The following is a 24,573-nucleotide window of genomic DNA, read 5'->3' on the forward strand; positions in this document are numbered from 1 at the left end:
TATTTTGAAGGTTTATAAATAAGCATTCTGTGCAAGAATCAATGAAACCAGTACTTCAAACAGTAGTGTATGGAAAAAAAAAACCCAAATTAAAAACCCCACAAAACTACCCAAAACTATTTAGGTACACAAAATAGTATCACTTTTGTGTTCATAAAAAATTGTTCCAGTCAATGATTTTCCCACCCTCCACAAATTCAAAGTCTTTCTCTATTTGGCCAGGAACTGATTATGTATCAGAGAGACAATAAGCTTGGCTAGGGATGTTGACCACTTGTATTCATGTCAAAGTTACATTTTTCATTTTTTAACTATTTATGCAGAGGGGAGAAGCGCACCTTCTGAGCAGCAGGGATGCACTCAGCCAGCCTGTGGAGTGCAACGCTACCACCAGGAACATCTGTGCTTGCTTCAGAGCAGCTGCACAGTGTAAAGCCTTTGGTCTGGGGGCTGGAAGAAGCAGAGCTCTATCAGTTGCCCACATCCACCCAAGTAACTCCTCTTCTGAGCGTTTGGTTTGGCCTGGCCAGGCCTGGGCAGCATACAGCTCTGAACTGGTGCAAAAAGCTCAGAAAGGCAACGTGAGGACTTCTTCTGGTCCAGCTCACACTGCACATGCAGCCCTGGCACTCGTGTTTTCCCCTCATACTCTCCCAGACAACTAGTACTGCTCTTCATTTATACTTGTAAGTATATATATATATATATATATATATGTACACTATATATAATATATATTATTGTAACTCTCATCCCAACACAATGTCTCTTACACAGGAGCCTTCTCAGGTAACGATGTTGCTTCACACAGTAAGTAAATGCTAATTTAGTATGAACTACTCATTTAGTAAATAGACTAAATGAAGAGTTGAGATGCATCATTCATGCTGTGAAACAGATTTGTAAACATACCAGCAGGAAGGCACTATTCTCTGATGTGTTATTACAAAGTCTCTAAAGCCCAACTTGGCAGACTGTTTTGTACCAATCATATATAAGATAACGTGCTTCTTTAACATTTACCTAATTAGTGACAAAGCACTCACCTTACTGTACACCCTATCACCACATTGATAAATACTTTGAGAGTTAGCACCAGTAAATACCATCCCATTCTAAACTCTCATGCCTATTTCATAAGAGAATGTTTCAAAACCCAACAGTTATAGATACATTTCACCTCAAAACTGCCTGTCACTCTTGAATAATTTGCATTTGTCAAGGAGTTCAGAAGTGAAAAGGACTAAATCAGACAGTATTCTAAAAAGGTCCTAATGTCTATGGTAGAAGATTAAATAAAATATTAAAAAAACCCAAAACAACCCAACCCTCCTTCTATTTCACATTAATTTTCATTGGGAAAACTTGAGCACAGCCAACACAAGAGACCTAGTGGGACAGAAAAAAGTGCAGGATGACAGAATCTGATTTTCCAGCATCAGGCCTGATTTCCTCCTGGTGAAAAGGATCACATAACCCACAGCCTCTTAGCAATGTGCAGTCTCAAAGCAATAAAAAGAAAGCACTTCATTGCTCAGAAGGAAAGGAATATTCTACATGTGACTATAAGGCTTCCTACTGCAAGCATCTCTAATGGTTCATCAGGTGTTGGTTTGGTTACGACAGCAAGAGTGAAGGTCCATTTGAATAAAAATATGAAAAACAATCCCCTTATTAAAAACCTCAGATCTCTAATTAAAGACAAAAATCTGATCTTTATTTTACTAGCCTTCTTTGATGGGGCTGGAAGCAATAGTATTCAGATAGGGGCTACTACTTTTCTTTTGCTAGTTTTAATTAAAATCAATCTCTAAAATAGAATTTCATTAAATAACTTTCCTTTTTCTGAACTTCCTCTCCCCTCTGTTTTGATTAATTAGATATGGAAGCAAATTCAGTGGTCCAGACAATGGGTCATGAAACTTTCAATAAATAAACTCTGGATGAAACTCTTATACAGTCTGTACAACATCCTGAACAAGATGAAGACCTGAACTTTTCCAGCTTCACTTGAAGGCACAAGCATGAAGAACAACTTGAAAGATGGTTACCAAAACATGTAGAACAGAAACCTGTTTTACAGAGACTCTTTCATGATCTGCAAATATTTTGTCAGCAGCTAAGTAGTTTAAGAAGAGAGACAAAAGTAGTTTAAGAAGAGATACACCAACTTCAGCCAGTACTCTCCCCTCATGTCATTAAATTAGCCATCTCTTTAGTTTAAATTTCTTTTTGTCTAACTAATAGGCAATTTTTTTAGTACAGCATTACTTTTTTCTTTTTCCATCTCAAGTAACTCTTTAGCATTTTAGATATAGTAGAGTGGAAATTGAATAATAAATACAAATAACAACCAAACAAGGTCTCTCCTTGACTTAGAATTGACTTATCCATATCCATATCTTTTGTCTTTAAACTTATAGTACACTTCTTTAGAGTGAATAATTAAGAAGAAAGACAAACAAAAATAGCATGTAAGTCACTCTTAGTTGTAATACCAACCAGTTTACAGCCCACTTGCTTATTAAAATACTTAAAGGCAAAAAAAAGGCAAAAAAAGAAACACAAAATCAAACTGTAGGTGCTTAGACTTGATAATACGAGTTCTCTGAATAATACTTTTAGTGAGTGCACTTTCTAGATGCCATGCAGATGGCAATCTCAGAAATTAAATCAAGAATAGGAATCATAAGGATTTCCAAAACAATAGATAAATTAAGAACAGACATTCAGTTGTAAAATTCTTTTAAAAATTACTTTATTTAGGAAAATTAAACAATTCAGAAAGTATCTCTAAGGATGCCTTTATATTTGCAAATCAGTCTTGCTTTTTTTTGGTTGTACAATAAACCACTATTAGTCATGATGCCTGCAAACTGCTTCAGAATAAAGCAGACAATACCTTATTCGAAACTTATAGCAACAAAATGAGATGAGCATGAATCTTGATTAAAAAAAAAAACTTTTCTCAAAAGTATTAATAGTGAGTCCTTAATGTGTTGCTCTTCTCCACCATTCTCAGCAGACCCAGACCTATTAGTCTCTGACAGTGAAGCCTCTGATTAATGTTTACCACTCTGTTGCAAAAAAGGTGGGAAAACTACATGATACAGTTCCAAGTTTTGAGAAGGAAACTTGAGAATATATGATTTGCAATACTCTGTACTATCTGCCTTTCTGAAAAACAACCCAAACTGAACTGAATCAAACCAAACCACCACTTATAAAGAAATAATAGAAACAAATATTAACAAATGCATGCAACCCCTGTGATGATGTTTCCCTGTATGCAAATCACAGACATATGCAGAATTCATTTATTGATGCTTAGCAACCTATATGGGAAATAAGGCATAGGAAAACATATCTAAATTCTATGGAAATATCTAATAGAAGACCAGCAAGCACCAGGTAGCAGAAATACAGGCCTAACTCTTCACTCATCTATAAAAAGTTTTAATTGTTGCCTTGTTGGAGACATTCACACAAAAACAGACATACTTCAATGCTGCCATTTCTTTCAAGATGTTACTTTGAAACTTCTGAGAAGTAATTAAGGAAAATAACAGTGTCGTTTTTATGGAATTACACAGCTTTCCTTCATTGTGTGTAATTTTGATATATAATTTTAACTGACCAGTAGACCTCAAAACCTGGCCCACATCAGCTCTATTCAGCAGTGCCTCACAGGACAGTGTGTGCCTGGTCACACAAAGTGCACCTCTGCTGCCAACACAGTGACCCTGGCTCGGAGCAGCACACGAGGAACTGCCGACTGCAACATCCGCAGGGGAACCTTTGCAGTCCTCAGTTTCATTTCAAAGGGATGAACAGGAAGGCAAGGACCAGACAACAGCTGCCATTCACTGAAGAGTCTCTCATTAATGATGGGGCCATCCTAAAAGATAAGTGCTTTTTAATTTTGAGGATAATTACAGTTATTAGCTTTCAATCTGTATCATTTTCACGTCTATTTTAATTGCCGAGCGAGAACTCCCTTCTTGCAAAAAGTAACCTTCACCAGTCTGCTGTCAAAGGTATATTTATCAAGTTCACGTTCCCCAATGACATGTTTATCCAAGACCTTCAAGGTACTGGAAAATCCTACCCTTTTTTTGCAATTAATAAGGATGTATCCAAATATCAAATATAACACTGACTGAAGAATACAGAGGCAAACACAGACCTCACGAACTATTATTGTTATTCCTACATCTATATGGATTGTTGCTTCAGACACAAAGCCTCTTTCTTTTTCTGCATAAATCCATTTTTAAAGCATTGTGCAGGTAAGTATGTACATAAGTATGAAAAGCATACGAGTCCAGAATAGTTTCTTCTACACAGACCATGGCTGGCGTGTATAAAACAATATATAAAATACCAATGTACTTGATTCAGTTCCGGGACAGGCAACAAAAAAATCTAGTCTGAAACCCTAATCTTAAAATATATTGCTCTGTGGAAAATAAGAATATTTAGGCATACCACAAACCAGCTGATATAAAAAAAAATGCTGATCACTTTTATATGTATCATGTACCTTAATGATCCTCTATCCATACTATGTTTAAGGAATTCAAACCCTCTCTCTTTCCTTTTAGCTTTTATGCCTTTATTCCTTTGCAAGCATCAGTGCCAGTTTGTCTATTTTTCAATAGAAAAAAGCACAGGAAGCCTGTGCAGCTTTATAAGTTAATCAAAGAAATCAAGTGCCTCATCATGTAAAACAAATCCAAACTTTTTGTTACCTGCTGTATGCTAGTTCTTACTTATTCTAGGCAGTAAATGAACTAAAATTGAACCTGATACTTCCCATGTGATTTGCCATCATCCTTTAAAGTATCTCTCAATGCTATCCTTTGACAATTGTCATCACTATTTCACAGTGACTATAGAACTAGCTTTGGTATATGGCCACAACCTGCTTATAACTTAACAGAGATTAACCTTATTTTTTCATTTATGTTTCCTTCAGTGATTACTTTAAAATGCCCTGCAAACTTGATGCATCAAAAAAGAAAAAAAAAAATTAATCATGCAGAATTTATACAAAGACTAATCCATACTGGTAATTTTTCCCCCCTGAATAATTTCATTCAGCTTGCAAGCAGAAAAAACAACACCCTCAGCCTCAGGATTGTTCTACACAAGCCAACTTCATGTATTTTATTTGTTTTAAGGGGCTAATTAATAAGGAAAAATAGCTCTTGCTACTGAGATTTCTAAAAAGGAATTTATGAAAAGTAAAGTTTGCTGCTGGGCAGACAGACTCTATTTAGAACTATTGCGTACGATCACTGATTTCCATCATACATTTATAAAACTAACTCACACATTCATTAAGCAGAACTGTTTATAAAGGCATGATGCCTGCAGTTCTTTGCTCTAGCATACCTACAGGTTTACCCCAGAATAATGCTTTCCATTACTTTACTCAGATACCTTTGCAAGGGCAGTCAATTTTATCTATTTTGAAAAGGTTTGTTTTTAAGCTTTATCAGAACTTACTGTTCCTAATTCAAGATAGCCTAGGAGATCTTACTAAATTACATCTAAACTAAAGATTAAAAAATTATATGACTAAACCCAGAAGGAGATAAGGACGCAAGCACGAAGTTACAACTTATCTTACTGAATTTTATGATAAACAGTTCTTATTTATTTGTGTTCTGTGTTAGAGAAATATAGTAATACATGCAGGCCAGCCAAATATATCCCACGCTTACAGCTTTCCATTTTGGAACTTTTTGGCTTTTGCCCAAATTTTCAATCTTAGCACTGTAGTAACTGTATATTTGTGTGTTCTTCCACACATAAACTATTGGTACTTTACCTAAAAGCTCATGCAAAAATCTGCCACAGTCTGTGCTAATGTGTTCCTCTGAGCTTTTTTAATGTAAAAAGCATGCATGAACATCAAAGCACACACTGCAAATGATCGTTTCTAATCTTAGACATGTATCAATTATTCACTAGCTTGTTCTTCTTGCCTTTTATCATATAGACTTCACCATGGCAACACTATTCTTCCCTTCCTAGCCTTAATCAGTGAATCTGTAAACTAATGTTAGACCTAGCTGCTGGATTACTTAATATTCTACTTATTATACCATGAACATAGACATGGCTCTCTCACTACATCACAAACCCCACACAATTTCCAAGATATCAATAAATTTTCATTTGCTTAGCAATACTGAGGTGCTAACTGTGTAAGAGCCAGCCAGTTCCTCTCTCACTTTGAATTAGCTTTGAATTACCACTAGCAAAATTCAGAATGGATTTTAATGTCTGGATGCAATAGCTCTTCTATGGTCTTTTCACAAACTGGGAAATGGTTGACCTTCCAAAACCCCTAAATTTTAAAGTCACTCTTCAATTTTAGAACCATTTCACTTGTTTTCAGAAAGTATCTTAATTTAAGTATGTCATATCTGACAGTCTTCTTGGTATGATACAATTTCAATGTTTTCCTTCTGCTTCTTTATGCTTTCCAGCGTTATTAAACATACATATACACATAAAAATGCATCTTTTTCTAGCTCATTTGGGCCTAGTTATTTTGTCCCTTTCAATGATTTTTTTTCTAATTTCTCTCTTCTTTTTGTCTAATTAGGTTTTTGTTCACCCATTTCCCCTTTGTTTCTCCAACACTCTTGATCCTGTTAATTCTCACCTTCTTTTAGCTATTCCATCACAAATTATGCTTCCTTTCCCCTCCAGACTGTGAAAATTGTTTATGTAGCTCATTAATCCATAAGAGACATCTTTAATGCTTTAGTGCTGCAAGGTTTCTCCCTTCACCTTGTAAAGCAGAACAGCCAAAATTTCTTTTTTCCCAACTCTTACTTTTTCACAAAGGTGTTCAAAGTGTGATAACTCTGCTGAGATCTCTAAGGAGCACTGATTAAAGTTATGCTTTCGAGCATCTTATTATGATCCTGGCAGCAATTTCTAAGGTTTCTATAATATATAAAAATCTTAATGTGTCTCTAATATGTGAAACTCTAACTACAGTATTAACAGCACAGAAACTGTGATATACACAGAGAGTTCATGTCCCTTCCCAGTAAGTCCTTAATATTTTTCCCACATTGCTCTTGTTTAAAATGATGGACTATGTGATATTTCCCTTAAACATTCCTTATCTTCACCACGGTTAAAAGGAAGTTGCTACATGACCACAGGACTGTCTGGCAAAGGGGGCTATTTGTTGGCTGATGCTGGATACTGTCAAGACTGCTCCACTCCTCTTGTTTGGGACGTGTGGGACTACACTCTGTGTCACCTTCAAGTGTCAGCAGCCTCCCTTTGGTTTCAGCTAAGATGGAGTTAATTATCTTCTCAGTAGCTGGTACAGTGCTGTTGTTTTGGATTCAGTATGAGAACAATGTTGATAATGCTGTGATGTTTTGGTTGTTGCTAAGTAGTGCTCACCCTAAGTCAAGGACTTTTCAGTTTCCCATACTTTGCCAGTGAGCAGGTACACAAAAAGCTGGGACAGAGCATGACTGGGAGGGCTGACTCAAACTGGCTAAGAAGAACATCATGACCAGTATATAAACTGGGGGAGTTGGCTGTGCTGGGGGGAAGGCTCAAAATACCACTGAAAAATGCATATAGCTAGGATTTTTAAAATTCTTTTACCTATACATCAGTGACAAGGTCACCACACCTCCATATTTTGAGCCAGCCAGTGATGCACACATTCCCAATACAGTTAACCATATGTGACTATAAACCACTACAATGCACATCTTTCAGAGAGCAGAAGCTGCTCCACCAGCAACACAGGGCCCTAGGATTACACTTACAGCTCAGCTTATACACATTGTAAACTTCTTCTGCTTCAGCTTCCTTACTCCTGCACAAACACCAAGTCCCTAACTTCCAGTGATCTCCTCAGAGCTTGTCAAAGAACTAGATGATCCCGACCACACACAAGGCAAAATTTGGGCTCTTGACTCAATCTCCTCATTCATACACTGGATGGCACATGCACCAAAAGACATTAGGAGCCATTTCTACCCATGCAATTTGCAATATTTACAGCTATGGATTATAACCCCACTAATGAATCACAGGACTCTCAGATCACAACACAACTGGACTACAAGACTTTGAAGAGATTGTCTCACAGACAGCCAAGCTCACTTGGCAAACTTTGGTTTAGGTTTTCACACAAACCTAAGACTATAAGATTTCAGAACTTGAACTTAGAATTGTTTAGATTCCTGTTCTAACTTCAACCCAAAAGGAGAAATGTACAAGACTACCTACACAAATTACACTTCCAAATTAAATGATAAAGTAACAATTCACACAAATAAGCAGGATTTTTTAAATAAAAGCCTAACCACAGGAACTGATAATACTGAAGAATTTCTACTAGAAGTACTAAAAGATATTGGCATCCTAAAATGAGACCTTATTGTTAAGCTTAGCACGAAAATTAAGAGTTTATTAAAAAAATATGGAAATACTTTAGAGAAGAAATTGTTTATTTCAAGAAACAGCAAATAAACTAAGCCGCTGTTTGAAAATCTTGCCTTGAACAAACTTGGCTATTTTAACATTGTTATGTAAAAAATGCTGTTTGTTATCTTTCACTCTGACCACCAACTAAGTCTCAATAATCCCTTTGTTTAAGTAGTAAAATGTCTATGATGAATATTAAACGAGACCATGGTGAAAAGTGTTATTTTCCTATTTAACGTAGTTTTCCATCTGGCCAGTAGTGAAATCCATAGGGCTTTCTGAAGCATATGCAGCCCAATGATAAAGACTTAGTATGGGGATTTTTTAATTTAAATTGTACAGCAATATTCCACAGATGATATTCAGAAGTGTGAGGTTATATAAGGCAAGTCAGAGTGGATTTATTTTCAATCTTTAACGAAAAAAAGGATTACAACACACCTACCACAATCTGCACTATACACACTAATTAAAACTTAAAACTGAGTTTTCAGATCTTATAGAAAAGAAGAGGCCAGACAGTTACTAGATGCAGTACATTCTGGTTGTAACTGATAGGTTTAAGTGGAAATTAAATAAAGTAGTTTCAACTAAATTAAAAATAGCAACACTATCTATTCAAAGGTAGATATGACTAGAGTCCAAATTTTAAGATGTTTTTGATCTGAAAGATTACTTGTCAGGATAATTGGACCCAGCCCAAATTGCTGTTAAAGCCTAATGCACTCAGTGATGTTGAGTGGGATTGATCCATCCAGCAGCAGTGAGGATACAGATGGATTTAAAATAGTTCCAGTACGGCAGCCCACATCTTAAAGGTTCATTAAATGATGCTCCTTGCCTCCTTAAGAGCTTCCAATTCCATAGAATTTCTGACCTTAGTATTTTTCCTCAAGACGTTTCAGAGGACACATGTCAACAATTATTACAATATTGTAGCTCTGGGATACTGTAACAGCTTTATATCACTTACATGGCCTTAGGGTCTTGATTTAGCTTCACACACACACACAAGCATCCAGTGCTGCTTGAGATGCTGCAGGTGTCAGCCAGAGAGGATACAGATCTCACATCAGTAAAATTAGATACCCTTTCATGGCCTTGCTTGGGACAAACCAAACTAAGAGACAGACCCTGAAATCTGTTCCTCATCCCCCAAACGCCAAAAAAACTTGAATATGCTTCAGGCAACAACAATGGTTTTAAAGCATTTAAGCTGGTAAATAAACAAGCAAAGAGAGAGAAAAATAAAAGGAATTCTAACAGATCAGTCTTAGCTCATTTAGCTATTTCTTGTGTAAAAATGAAGGAGATTTGCTACAGAATTGCATTACACAGTATCACGCCCTAGTTCGTCACCAGAATGCCTATAATTCAGAAGCAACTTTAACTTCTGAGTTTAACTGACTACATATAAAAGAATAAAAATAAGTATTTACACAGAGATCTCAGAGCCTTTTCAGGTATGAAATGGCGATCACAACCCAGTAACATTAACTCCAGAAAGTCCCCAAATCTACTTTTAACTTCCATGAATTTATGCACAGCTGGAGATGAGGAATGACAAATGAACTGCAATGACTCTTGCCCTCTTTGACAGTTACATAAACTAAGCTGGTCAGTTTATTGAAAGTAGGCACACTGAAAGCATGAAGTCACTTAAGTTATGCTAGGACAGAAAGCATGGCCTGAAATAGGTTGATCTATCAGCCATGCCCACAGTGGCTTTTTTTGGTGTGTGCACTATCTACATACAACTTACTGAATTGGGAGACTTCATTAAATACATCAAAGATAACGGACTGCATATCAGATTGGGCAAAAAAATCAATTTGTTCCAATGATTGGTTATTAATGCAACACACGCAGGCACAACGCACAGACTGTTCCAATATGACCATAAAGGTTTTTCACCTTGTGGATCTTCTTGCAGTGGCATCATTATGTCACAGCTGATTTAGCAAAAATTTTAAGCCATCAGAATTTCTGCTAGCAAAGAAGCACCTGTGGTGCTGAGGAGCACCTGGGCATGCTCACTCTTCAACACTTTAAAAAAACAATTGAACAAAAGAAAAAAATTGCATTGTTGATCAATATGCAAAATGCCAGTAATCATGAGCCAAATATTATAGTACAGAGAGCAAATGTAGTATGGCAAAAGATTCCAGCAAGAACTCTTGACAGGCCAACAGAGATTCAGTCCAGCTGCTTCTAAGACTGGTTTAACAGGCAAAAATGAATGTTCTTACTGCAACTACCACACTGCAGGAAAAGCATCCTTTGGTTCCCTGCTCCTTTGTCCTTAGAGCAGCCCACCTGTGTTCAGTGATGTGCTTCTGCTTTGATCACGAGCAGGTCTAGAGACTGGAAACCATCAGCAGCACTGACAGCTTTGTGGTAAGGCCAGTCACTTCCACTTACTGTTGTTGATTCTGGATCTTTGATGTTTATAAGCAGCTCCCATTTCAATAGTAATTGTAGGAATCACTAAAGAGTGACCAAACAGCATCATTAACCTTTTTTAGTTCTGAAAAATTCAAGAATGATTGACTTAAAGTGTAACACAAATACACCTATGAAGCATATCTAAGAATACTTCAAAAGAGCATACCCTGGAATTAAATATATAAATGAATACTTTCTCTGCTAGTCTGTATAGAAAGAGCTTCAAACACAAGAGCTGTGTCTCCTACTGGAAAAAATGTGGTGTGCTGGGAGGAATGTGTTAAAAAGTCAAAGATTGGTGAGGAGGACTGTAAATCGCTCAAATGACCTGGCAGCTGGGAGAGCCCTTGATAAACCTGTGTGAACTGCAGGCCAGTGATTCTCTAGCATTGTACCAAAACTTAACAGTGCCTGCCTCTCGTATGCCTCTGCTTGGGTATTGCTGGGGGATCCCCCAGTTAGTGAGGTAATAGAAATAAACTTATTCTTTGTGTTCTAGATGAAAATCTGTGGTTGCACTGCCTGCCAGTGCCAGCTCACGCAGTGTGGTATCTTGCTCAGAACAGCAAGAAGAAATTCTAAGAGGTCATGGTGGTGATTCCTCAGAGAGAGAGGTCTGAAATGAAGCTGGTATTTGCTCTAGCTGGGCTGTAGCTCCAGCTCTGGTATTGCTTTATACTACAGAGTGATGTTTGGTGCCTGGAACTGCGATGATCCCCCAGCCCAAAACAGGTACAGCTCTGAACTCCTCTCAATTCAACTATTACTTCTCATGGACATCTGACACAGGTTACTGAGATGTCCTTAGCTAAATGAAGGCTTATAAGAAGACATTGAAACATGCTTCAAAAACGATGCTTCAAGCGATGTAGGTTTGTCACTCCTCTCTGTCAACAGCATCCTGCAGTGCGGAAGCTCAAATAAAGAACACTTTGCCCACCCCTGCCCCCAAAAATTTAACTCTAAGCTTCATTAATCACAGAGTTCCCACTGAAAGGAACACAGGAACTATCAAAATCGCTCATACAAGTGCTACATCTAATCCAGCACGCTGTCTGTTCATTAGCCTGTGGCAGATGGTTTGACAGAAGGTGCAAGAAATTCGTCAGCGGACAATTCTGGATTGGGAAAGTGTCTGTTTAGCTGCTGCATCTAGTTTGCTTGTATTTTGAAGTGCAAGGATTTACAGAAGAAAGGACTTCAAGAATAGTTAAATGCATATATTGCATTTAAGCATGTAATCTTTTGTTGTAGAAATAACATCTCACTGCTCAGATATTTTTGTCAGTTAATTACATAAACTAATGACACACCATCTAAAAAGAAGTTCTTGCATACTTGACATTTTTTTAGTTTATTACACAGACTTTAGTCTTTCATCAAAAAGGACAGAGAGAACACACAATTCCCTTTCCTCATCAAGGCTAGTATTCTGCATATAGTTCTAATGGGAAAAGTTGAAGAGTGCCAATCTTAATCTTGCTTTATATGGAAGGTTTTCCAAAGCCTATCTGTCATTGCTGACAATCTCCAGCTTCAATTTCTACTCTCTTTCTTGACTGTAAATGGCTTCACATAAACAGAGATCTCCATGTCTTTGCTCATAACTGGTTGGGTCAGGAAAAAAGTAATTGCAGGGCCTGGCTTATCTATCAAGCCATCAACACAGAGGGACATAGACTCTGATGTCCCAATGATGTATTTTATTTTATTTTATTCCCTTTGTCAACAAAGTAGAACCTAATATATGTCAACACAATTTCACACAACACAAACTTATTCAGAATCTTCTGTAATTTCTGCTAAGCAAAGTAACCTGCCATCCTCAAGCATATCACTATTAACTTTTCAGCCAGCACAGTATCAGAGTACTCAATCGATAAGTAGCAGTTTAACTATTGCTTTTTGCACTCTTTTTCAAACATAGCCTTTTATTATGAGAACAAAATGCTAATTTACAATTTTAACCTTCTCTTACTACTACTGTAATAAGAACATAAACTGTATACAAAGAACTACCTGCCACAGGAATGCTCAAATATGGCTTATATGGCATATTAAGGATGTATCTATTCTTCCCCATCTCCCAAAGGGGAAAAGAAACAACAAACCACCTATGTGATTCATGCAAATCTTTGAAAACAATTAGGTAACCAGCTTGGCCATTTCCTCCTTTCCTTCATTTTTAATAGTGGCAGAAATGAGAAGAATAATAATATTACAGAATGCTTCAGACATCATTTGAACAGGGCTCCTTCCAAGGTGGATTCACTGGCCTGAGGACCATCAGACTTTCATCAGTCACAAATTGTTCTAGAGTCCTGAAGGCAGCACTGTGGATCCTCCCAAGGGATGGGGAACAAAATCAGATTGCATAAAGAATGAAGACTCATTTGTGAATAGTGGGACTGTAGATCCTGTTGCTATATACCTCAAAGCTATTAGCATGTGAATTACTAGACCAGAATTATTAAGGGAAGAAAGACTCCACAGTGATACTTCCAAGGCAGAAGAAAGTAGTCATAGGAAAAGGATAGCATGGAAATCACTCTAAAGACAATGAAAACAGCCAGCTACCGCAACATTCACTTTCCACACTGTTTCTCTCTATTGACAACTTTGACAGTATGAACTAAGGAAATTTTAGTCTTTTCCATGTTTTAAAATAAATATATTGAAAATCCCCCTCTCACTCTTTAAATATGCTTATAAATTTAAATAGGAAATTCACTCAAAAAATCACTGGAAAGCTGGCAAAAGTTAATCATGTCATCATATTAAATACCTGTATTTACAAAGAACTTTGTGCACTGTGCAATCTGTCAGAAATAAGAATATGTTCTTGCCTGCTCTTTTTGGCCTCTTATTTCTGTAAATTGCCTTAGCACTTGCTAATGAAATTAGCAAAATTAGCTGAGTTATTAAAATGATCTGAAACCAGAATCTGAATGCAGAATTCAGATGAAAACAGTCTTGCTTCCCCATCCCCCCTAAAACAGAGAGAAAGTAAGAAGAGAACCCCCCCAGACCATAGCTTTTAGGCTCTGAAGTTGTATTTAATTAAAATACAAAAATAGGAACCTTAAGCAATGTAACTGGGCACAACAAGAATTCAAGCCAGTTTGTTGCCAGTTGATACTATTAAAAAAACCAGAATCAAATCTAACCCATAGCTATGCCCCTGTGGGAAATACACCTTCCTCTGGACCTTACTTCCAGCCTAGCAATCTTCAGCCACTTCCTCGGGTGAAGAATATCCACATAGTTTCCTCTAAGGACTAATAAATAATTTAGAACAACTTGTTCTAAATAATATCACTAAGAATTTGGTATTTCCATAAGTCTATATACAGCTTCAGCGCCCTAAGAATCTTTTACCAGAGAACAAAAGGCAGTACAAGAAGCCATCCTGAGCACCAAACCAACTCTTTATACTGTTCACCACTCAGCTTGTCCTTGGATCAGGATTCATGCCCTGTACACAGCTGCTCCAGGCTGAGCTCAGCTTAGCAACATGGCCAGGGCCAGACATGTAGATGCAGCAGTTCAGACATCGCTGCTGAGGACTGACTTCTGCTGGGGGCAGGCCCATTTGTCTCCATCTCCCAAACTTTACCAGCACTGCACCTTCTCATTTGCTTCCTCCTTCCTCTTCCTTGTTACTCCTCAGAGGCTGCTCCAGTTGGATCATAGCTTCCTTGATGGTAGCTGACCTTCTCTACCCTTTCAGAAACATTCAGTCTGACCCGAGACAACCGCCAGGGCTAAATATACAGGCAGCTGTTCTGTAGTCGTTCTATGATAGCACAGTAGCAGTGTTTTCCAACAAGGTACACTGTGTGTACAAAGCATGAAAACAAATGGTGTATTTTTACCTTCCTAGATGACATTAGCAATCATTTTAAAAACTGCAAGAGCAAAATAAAATATTCATTTTTGTTTTGAAGGGCACCTGCCTAATGAGACTACAGTAAATTGCCATAGTTGTTTTACTTGCCATGCTTTGACTGGGGAAAAATACCACTGCAGCATTATTAAGCCTGTGTGGTGACACAAAGTCCTCGTTGTGTAAGCCTTCCAGTATTGCTCCTAAACAGGGAAAATCAGCCATACAAAATTCTCATGGGGTTCTGACACTCCTTGTCCAGACTTACAAAGTATTTTGCTTTATCTTTTTATGAGACAAACTTTGAGAAGTGAAGATTCAGGCCTAGATGATTTACAGCTAGCAAATTAGTTACAGCTAACAAATCATGCAATAAAATCTAAGCTATTCAAGAAGTCAGCTTGACATGAATCTAAGAATAATGCAGATCCTTTTGAAGACTGTATTCAAATTAGTATATTCAGAGGTTTATGCTCTACTTTGCCTGGGACACCGATGATTTTCAAAAGGCTTTATCAGCCCTCGTTTTTTTCCCCATAAAGGGCAATTTCGCCCCCTTCATTCTTTATTATGCTCTTCATTCATTCCATCTCTATCCAAACTCACCCTTCCAATGCCTTCCTCTCAATCTATCAAGTTTCCTTAAATTAAAAATTACATTTATTTTTGCAATCTTTACTTTTAATTTATCTCCCTTATCGGGATTTTACTTCTCATCTGTTTTTACAGCAAGACAACTCCTGAGAATGTACAGCCTGTCAATACCAATAGCACACTTCAGAGTCCTGCAAGGTCTAAATGTGATTGAACATTATTGACAGAAAACTGTTTTCTATTTTTCTTTCTGCAATTAAAGAAGCGGGATATTAATTTTAATTTGTTATGGGACAACTCCCTATTTGCATGGTATGGATTAATTTCAAGATGACTTCTGTACTATGACTTCCAGAACAAGATTGCTAAATGACACCGCAACAGACCAGAATTGAAATAACACATCATAAAAGAAACTGAGACAAACATTGTGTTGGAGTATGGGACTCCACAAATATTTCTAGTAGGGGAAACAGGAGCCTTGTATTCGTAGTAAATGTTGAAGCTACTCTTCTTTACAGGTGACCCAATCCTACACATGATCTGCACTCCTTGTACTAACTCTTGCAGACATTCAGGATATTAAGCTGAAGGATATCAAGTAAAGGATATTAAGTAAAATAAAAGCTCATCAAAATGTCCTGCCTGAATGAATTGTAGCTATTACTGATTACAAAATATCCATGAAATCACAGAATTTGTAGGGGGAAAAAATGTGAGTCTGACAGTTATTAAAAATAAGTCAGTATTTTTAGGAGTATCCTATTGACACTAAACATCGTAAGAAATATTATCTGGTTTCAGCACATGTTTTAAACTTTTCATATACAAATAATTTTCTTTTTGGGATATAGCTCTTTAAGGAGAGCATCAGAATCCCAAGTGCTGCAGAATAATTAAAATACAGATTTCAGGTCTGCTTTGGCAAAGCTAAGAAGCTTATGTGATCACGAGGCTTGCAAGCATCTCTCTCTTCCTCTCCCAATAGTTTTGGGACTTGACAGGTATTACTGATTTCTGACAGGATAGCAACCTCTAAGGTAGTTAAATTGCTACATGCGTTACAGAAACAGATGGCCAAGTGAAGAACAAGCTTCTGACAAACAGCTCCAATAGATGCCCTGAATGAGATGAAGGCTGGAGTATGTATTCACATCATATTACACATTAGGAGAGTCCACACGGAGAGAAATCTTACCATACCTTCAACATAATAAAAACACTGATCACAACCATCAGAGGAACCATAAAATACAAATTCATAAGGTAATGAGCTTCACTAACTCCAGACTTCACAGGAGGGCATACTTGCTCTCAATGGTGATCATGTTTAATCAGGAGACAGAAGAGATAGGCAAATATAATATGAAAAACGTAAATCATGTTATTTTAATTTTCAATCTTTAATAAAGGTAGTCTAATGAAACTATTAACAGCCAAAACAATCCCTCTCTCAGAACGTCTATTACTACAAATATCCCTAATGAGCAATGCATACAACTTTTTATGTATATAAGATGAAGAATTTTAAGATACTGAAAATGTTCGTTCAATAATAACCAAGTTGACAGTTCATCGATAGATTAACCAGATCCATTAAATAATTTCTGAACAAATGCTAAGCATACAGCTTTCCTTCTAACTCATTTCAAACCTTGTCATGCTGTGGGGAAAAAGAAAAAAAAAAAAAGTGAGACTGATGAATTCTGTGAAGTCTGGTAAAACTGCCTTTTAAACAGCAATGTATGGAATCACTGACTTAGGAACAGTCTAGGCAGCTATGGTACAATCACAAACAATTATGTAACTGCTTGTCTGTCATTTCACCCTCAATGCCAACACTACCTACAGCATCATTTGTGGTATTTCATCACACAAACAGAGGTTAAAGTCGTGTTCTTGCCCAGAAACATTAAGCTTGTCAGTCTCGACAAGTAAACCTGTTTCTACCGTAGGAGAAATTTAACTTGCTTTCTGAAAGCACTAGTTTATATTTTCCTGTTGCCAGGTACACAAGCATGCAGTACTTCCTTCCAATGAACAATATAATCTATTCAAAATATTTTTGCTTTTGCATGGAATCAGATTTTTAGTAAAGACACATGAAAGAAAATGTTAATGATGTAGTAGTTGATTTCTTCAAATTAAAAAAAAAACCCACCAAATGTCACTGCATTGTTTTTATACAGCTTGTCAGGCAGACAAAAAATGATCACAGTGAAAGTCCTGCAGTGAATGAATAGAGGTGTTCTGTTTCCAAATAAAGCCTTCCACAAGGTGAAAGATTCTTTTTCAGGGATCTGTTGTGCAAAGAACCTGTGTCTGAAATAAGAATACACCTATTATTTAACTTGAAAGACAGCAATATCCTATAGTGCTGCTGAATGTCTGCTGCTCCCTAAGAAGTGGGGTGTCCTGAGAAATTCCAATCTTACTCAAGCGAGGTGCTCCAGTTTGGAATCCCATGACAAATTTGTATGCTCTGTCATGGCCTGGTATGAAGGTCTTGCAATTGCTGCTCCAAGACAAACCACGTATTATGATGAAAAGAATAAAATAAATTCACATCCTAACAGTCATTCATTTACGATGACAACTGACACTTGTATTTAAACTCCTTTCAAAGCACTCTAATTACCTGTGCTCTTACGTAACTGAAAGAAAACAAAATATTTAATAGACATTAATAATACTATTAGTAATACCACATTTTGTTCCAGTTCATTTAAAAGTATGTTAAGAGGTTTATAAGAATCTTTTTTCCTGAAGTACAAATTTCCAAGAAGTAAGTCTAAAGTATGACAGTATACACCTACTCCACTTTTAACCCTCCTTTTAGACATTTGCCTAAAGCATTTAAGAACATTTCTTGGTTGACATAGATAATAAAACAAAAAGACAATGAAAGCTAAGATTTTTATCAGTGCTATTTTGGGAAAGAAACTTCAATTACTAGGGACAGAAATCCAGGTTTTAAATTTAGTTCTCACCTCCTGGAGCCTGTAGTCACCAGAAATTCTCCCATCATTTCCCCAGCTTGACACTGCCATCTATAGCAGTCTTGTGCTTGCAGCAGTGATGCCAGCACTGATGAGAACAGAATGTGCGGTCGTGTTGCAAACACAAAGCGTTTGGTGAAAAACAGATTTGAATTGTACATTAGTACAAATATTAGTGACTGATAACTTAAACTGGTGGAGTTTTCATGGGATTAACACAGCAGCCGACTGACTTGTAGTCTAGGAAAGGGAACTCTTGAGCAGGACCAACAACACTCCTTTTAGGGCCAGTTGGGTATATATATATATATGCAAATAATGGATTTCTTTATAGAAATAAGGAATGTAAAGCCATCCACTAGACACAGAAGCTGAGGGAACACTGATTTGGAACAGCACTACCTGCAATTTCAATCAAAGTTCAAACATGTAAGTCCTCAAACATAGCATAGAGCCTGTCAGGAGCTTGTGGTAGGAACAGCAGAATTTCACCATTTCAAAACTCTCCATTCATTCCTAATGAAGTTCAAAAAAGTCATAACACCATAGTGAAATTTATACTTAGACTCACAGGTATTCACTGAATAATACTGACTGCTGCCATCTCACCTCACAATGGCAAGTTCATAAAAACATACTCATACAGCACATAACCTATTCTTACCAGAAGCCACCAACACCAAGAATCTAACAGTATTCAGAAACAATTGCTTAGAATATATGAGAGATGATAAGCATCCCTCATTCAAGATGATATGACAATGGAATTAAGCAATATTCAGGAACACACTGTGCAATAACAATGCCTTTTTACCCCAACTTTTAAGTCGAGCCCAGAACTCAGGAGACTCAAGTTAGTACGTATCAGTGTAACTTCAGGCTTTTTTTGTAGATGTTGTTTATATTTAAAATACCTGAACATTCAGTGGGACAGCTGTTGGAGCACAAACTTCCCAAGTTTTCCAAGTCCAAAATAAAAGACCAAATTAGCAAGTACAGGCATGATCTCCATGTCAATTCCACAAGAGAAGCTGAGATACACACCCCAGACCTGCCTACAAACTGGTGATAATAGAATTCTCTGAGAAACAGTTTCTGTTCCAGACCTTGCTCCAACACAAACAGAAAAGCAATCTGCACCTGGACAGGTTTCACACCCAGGTGAGTGTTGTCACCACTACACTTCAAACTATGAACTTTGTGGGCAGAAGAACCTATTTTTCCCAAATGTCACATTAGACCAAATCACTGAATCTGGTGGAAAATATTAAGTGAATTTGGCCTGAGTCTAGAAACAGTCTGGCAGCAAGCAAGCAAATAAAACACCAGCATAAACTATCTGCCCCCCAAATTAGCCAAAGTTACTTATATCAGCAACAAGTATGTCCAAAATTATCAAAATTATGCATAATAACATCTGAAGAGGCTATTAAGCATTATTCAGGTTTTAAGCCAATTCCAAACTACAAAGCATCGTATTCACCTTGAGCAGGGGATGCAAATTACCTCTCATTTGTTCTCACAATTCCCTCTGAAGCATGTTTTATTAGTCATTGTCACAGACCCCAGGTTTAATTTAGCACAGCCATTCCAACATTCAGTCCTCCAGGCCATAAAACTGAAAGCATGAGCTCCTTTATGAAATTCTGTCCTATAACAATAAAGTTAAAGCCACTGACAGCCTTTCTGTATGCACTACAATAAGCAAACCATTTGTGAGTCTAATAAGAGCATTCCCAGTTTTACATTGTTGACCAAATTCAAACTGAAATCTATTATATGAATCACTGCTATCCTGATGATCACCTCGTCCAAGACTTTGATCTTAACAATCCAAAATAAACTGTTTTTCCAGCTATGCAAATCACCCTTAAATACTGTCAAATAAAATACAGCTTTTATATCCCTGAAAAAGTTTTATTTTGTGGAAGTGTAATACAACATTTATTTATTTATTTAACCATAATTACATGCTATCAGGAGATTTGCCTCAGACTGGGAAAAACATAGACTAAGCAATCCACAGTTGAAATAGAAAATACCATTTTAAAAGACCTAAAATATTAGTGGTGGTAAAATATAAAACCTCGAATACATAATCTAGAGTCTTGTAAGCTTGCAGAAGGGATTTATAAATGTCAAGAGTATTTAAAACTAACAGAGTCATTACAGGACTAAATAAAATAATATAAAACAACACCACAAAAAAAACAACCCATAGATTTGATTTCTTCCTGAGTGGAAGCTCCCTACAATTACTGCAAGTCAATGAATGGACCCGTCAGGTGTTCCCATCATTATAAAAAGGCAGCTGCTATCTGGAAACACAAGTTAAATTATTTATCAAATGATCCTAAATATCATCAAATTCAGTGCAGCCAGTCAATCAAACAGCTTCTAATAAATTATTTGATACGGCTCTAATGGAAAGCATGAGTTACTCAGAAGCATTTTCTATTAAGTAGCACCACACTAATATTTTGAAATTCCACCCAGACACGTCCAGAAGTGACATGCCATAAATCACATTAAAAATATATTCCCCTGCTTTTGAGGTATTATCAGCAACATCCAAGAATTTACGCAAATTAAGAAACAAGTAATTTTGACAGCCTATTGCCATGGTGGAGAACATGCAGATTTTTATTCTGCACAGCGCAGAAGATTTTTTTTTACTTTTTCCTGCTGGACAAAAAAAAAGAGTCCCCACATCATTTACTACATCAACAGCATCATAAATATCAACCAACTCCAGAGCATTAAACAACGCCTATATAGTACAAAGACAACTTCCCAGTAATAACAGGTTGTACTGTATTGTTCATGGCACATCCCTCCCCAAGGAAAATCTATTTCAAGACCAAAGCCAAAAAGCTGTCCTTCTATTAAAATGAGTAGACTCACTGCCATTTTAAGAGACTATATATGACACTGTTGATGGTGAAAAGACTCTAGCAAAAGTTGGGAGTAAACAATCTCAATTTCAGGTTAAGGAACACAAGGCCAGGGGACAGAGATGGGTAAATTATTTGAGACATTTATTTAAGGAAAGCACCAATAAATAGTCTTCATCAGGCGTTTATGCATTTCAAATTAATATGCTAATCTGCTATTAACCACATTCAAATAAAAAGGAAATGTTAAGCAGATGTTTGGGATTAATAAATTTCTGATGTATAAGAATAAAAACTAGCCATTACATTTAAAATGATGTCGTGAAACAACCAGTTCTTTGGTTCAAAACACTAGGATGGCTTCTTCTAGTGTCTAAAATGACAGATGCACATGAGTTTGATCACCCATGGACGGATGTGAGGTGCACAGTGGCAGACTAAGAAACACAAATTGCAACACAGGAAACTGCCAATAGATTAAGAAATAAAAAACAAAAACCAAAAACCACAAAGATGGTCAGACACTGGCACCATCATAAAAACAGAGACTGTGTAACCTCCATTCCTGGAAATACTCTAAACTCACATGGACAAATTCTGAGAAACATTACCCAACTGGACTTCCTTTGAGTGTGGAGACAGAAGTAGGTGACATCCAGAGGTCCTTTGCAATCTAAAATACTCTACAATTCAGTGCTTTTTTTTTTTTTTCCTAAAGTTCCTTTCCTTATTGGAGGTGTACTTTTCCATTTTCATATATGCTTCATTTTACACAAGTCTCCCAATTATTTGTAGGGGCTCCAAAATAAAAAATCAGAACGCTGCTTTGTGAGCAATCATGACGAGGTAATTGATACAAATGATGCAATATTACACATTTGGAGCAATAAGACCCATTTATTTTATGGTAGTTCCATCACCAGAGTCTGCTGAGGGACGGTAGCTAAAACAAAAGCGAAAGATTCTTTTACAAAGTAATAAACAGCTCTGATCCTTGTAGGCTGTTATCACTCCATCAGCCTGCATCACCCACATGTTGCAGGCGTTTAGAGACGAGTGACAGGACAGAAAACGAAGGAAACGACAGATCAAAAAAAAAGCTCGAGTAACCCTACAGGAAGCATTGCATGAATCAGATGTGCTCGTACATCACACCTCGCGTCTCACACCGAAGACACACTGCAGAGGACAACGCCATGAGTACCTTTGTTCGCACGCTTCAGGGGTGACCTTAATGAAGATGTAGTAAAAGCATCCTGGGTGCACCTGTGGATATTAACCGGCCCACACTTGCCTATACCACCGAAACATTTTTTCCTCTCTAAAAAAGAAAAGGCTTAAAAAAAAATAAAAATAATCCCACCACGAGGCCTCCAGAACGAGTTTATTTCCCACTCCTTAAATAATAACCGTGCTATTTTTAAGACGCATTGTGATGGGAAGCGCATCTAAAAATAAGTTTGCTGGCGCTCGGCGGGCCGGTGTCGCTCCCCACGCCCGTCCCCGTCAGGGCAGCCGGCCCGGTCCTCGGTCCCCGGGGCCGCCTCGGGCGGGGAGGGGGCCGGGGCTGCAGGTGGGGAGGCGGCTTTGTCTGCCATCGGGCGCTAAGCGACAGCGGCGTCAAGGCGGGCAGCCGCCGGCTGGCGACCGGGCTCCGAGGAGCCGGCGGAGAGGCGCGGGCGGCGGAGGGGCAGGGGGAGCCCCCGCCACACCGGCATCCCCGAAACTTTCCTCCGGGTCGCCGCGAGGGAAGAGACGCCGCCGCCGCGAGCCCCCGGAGCGGAGCCGGGGACCGCCCGGTGTCCCCGCCTCTCTCCCCGTCCGCCGGGCGCGGCCGAGCGCCGCCTCCCCGCTCCGGCCGCCCGCCATCCGCCGGGACGCGCCCGCTGCGCTCCGCCGCCCGCTGCCCTCCCCGCGCCGCCGCCCGCTCACTCACCCGCGCCCGGCGAGCGCAGCCACCAGCGCCTCCTGCCCTCGCTCCCTCCCTCCTGTCAAGCTGAGCCCGGCCTCCCTCCGCCCGACCTCCTCCCGCCCGGCCCCTCCTTCGCCACCGGGAGCCGCCGCCGCCGCCGCCTGGGCCCTCCCCCAGCGGAGCGGGCACCGCCCCGCTCTCACCTGGTCCTGCCGCCGCCGCCGCGGGGGGAGCGGGGCGAGATGGGGACAGCCGAGGCTGCTCCGAGCAGTCCCAGCCAGCGGCGAGATCGCGCCGCCCCGCCCGGAGCTCCCTGGGCTCCTCCCCGCCGGGACGCCCCGGGAGGCGAGGGGGGCGGTGGGCCGGGCTGGGCCGTGCCGGGAGCGGGCGGGCATGGCGGGCGCGGCCGCCTTCTGCCCCTCGGGAGACACGGAGCGACCTGGGCGTCGCGGCAGGAAAGCTAGGCAGCTTTCCCGGGAGAGCCGGCCGGGATCGCGGCGTTCTCTCGGGAGGAGGTGGCAGGAGCCCGGCGGTGGGGCTGTGGAGCCCGGCTGGCAGCGGCGGGAGCGGCTGCAGGCCGGGCGGGTTCCCTCTGTGTCACACGATCCCAGCGCCGCTCTCCGCAGCAAGAGTGCCGGGTCGGATAACCCCGCTCGTGAGGAGAGATGCTCGGTGTGCGAAATAGAAAAGAGGGTGGAAAATGGGGGACTTCGAGGGAAACGGTAGTGCTGGTAGTACCTGTCAGCAAGGAGCTCTTAATCTGAAGTCCTGGATGGGGTGCGGGTCTAAAATAAGGTGGAAAGGGTTAAGTGAAGTAAAAAAAAAAACCAAAACAAACCAAAAAAGAGAAGCTGCAGTGAGTGCTCTGCGCTGTGATCGGGAGGAGCAGGAACGCGGTGCCGCTGCTGAGAGGCATCCCGAGGAGAACAGCGCTCCATTATCTGCTCGCCGAGGGGCTGGTGAAGGATGGGGGTTTAAGTCTGCGGCCTCAGGTAACTTAAAAGGTGACAGTATGTGTGAAAGGGATCAACCAAGAAATACTTAAACCCATTCGTGTTGTTTTAGATCATTTGTAATAATACCGAGGAATAGCGGTAAGAGCACAGACAGGTATGAGAAGGTTGTTTTTATAAAGGTAAATGTGTTTGCCTGGAAAATAAAAAGTTTGTCAGCTGTTAATACTAAGGTATATATCAAGTTCTACTCAGCTTTAGGCAGATGGGCTCGTAAAAGCAGGCTGGTGTCTTTTTCCTACAAGAAACATGCTGTTGCTTAAGCAGCATAGCTGATGAGGCCTGGTTGCCTAGGGAGGGATGTTCTTTCTCCTTAGTCACCTATAGTCTTTTCCTCCGGCCTGTATGC

At 39.2% G+C, this 24,573-nt stretch overlaps 1 protein-coding gene across 3 annotated transcripts in view; it reads right to left on the reverse strand.

The window, feature by feature from the left end:
* The window catches only part of FRY (FRY microtubule binding protein), a 220,719-nt gene extending 197,246 nt beyond the window's left edge, over positions 1-23,473 (reverse strand). For 2 of the 3 annotated variants that reach the window (XM_058839069.1, XM_058839052.1), the window contains exon 1: positions 23,236-23,281. The gene's annotated coding sequence lies outside the window, so the exon portion shown is untranslated. Of the gene's footprint in view, positions 1-23,235; positions 23,282-23,414 lie in introns of those variants that run through there. The other variant, XM_058839060.1, reaches the window with a different exon arrangement.
* Between the last annotated feature and the right edge of the window lie 1,100 nt (positions 23,474-24,573).

This window comes from Poecile atricapillus, chromosome 1 (assembly GCF_030490865.1).
Source record: "Poecile atricapillus isolate bPoeAtr1 chromosome 1, bPoeAtr1.hap1, whole genome shotgun sequence".
Taxonomy (NCBI): domain Eukaryota; kingdom Metazoa; phylum Chordata; class Aves; order Passeriformes; family Paridae; genus Poecile; species Poecile atricapillus.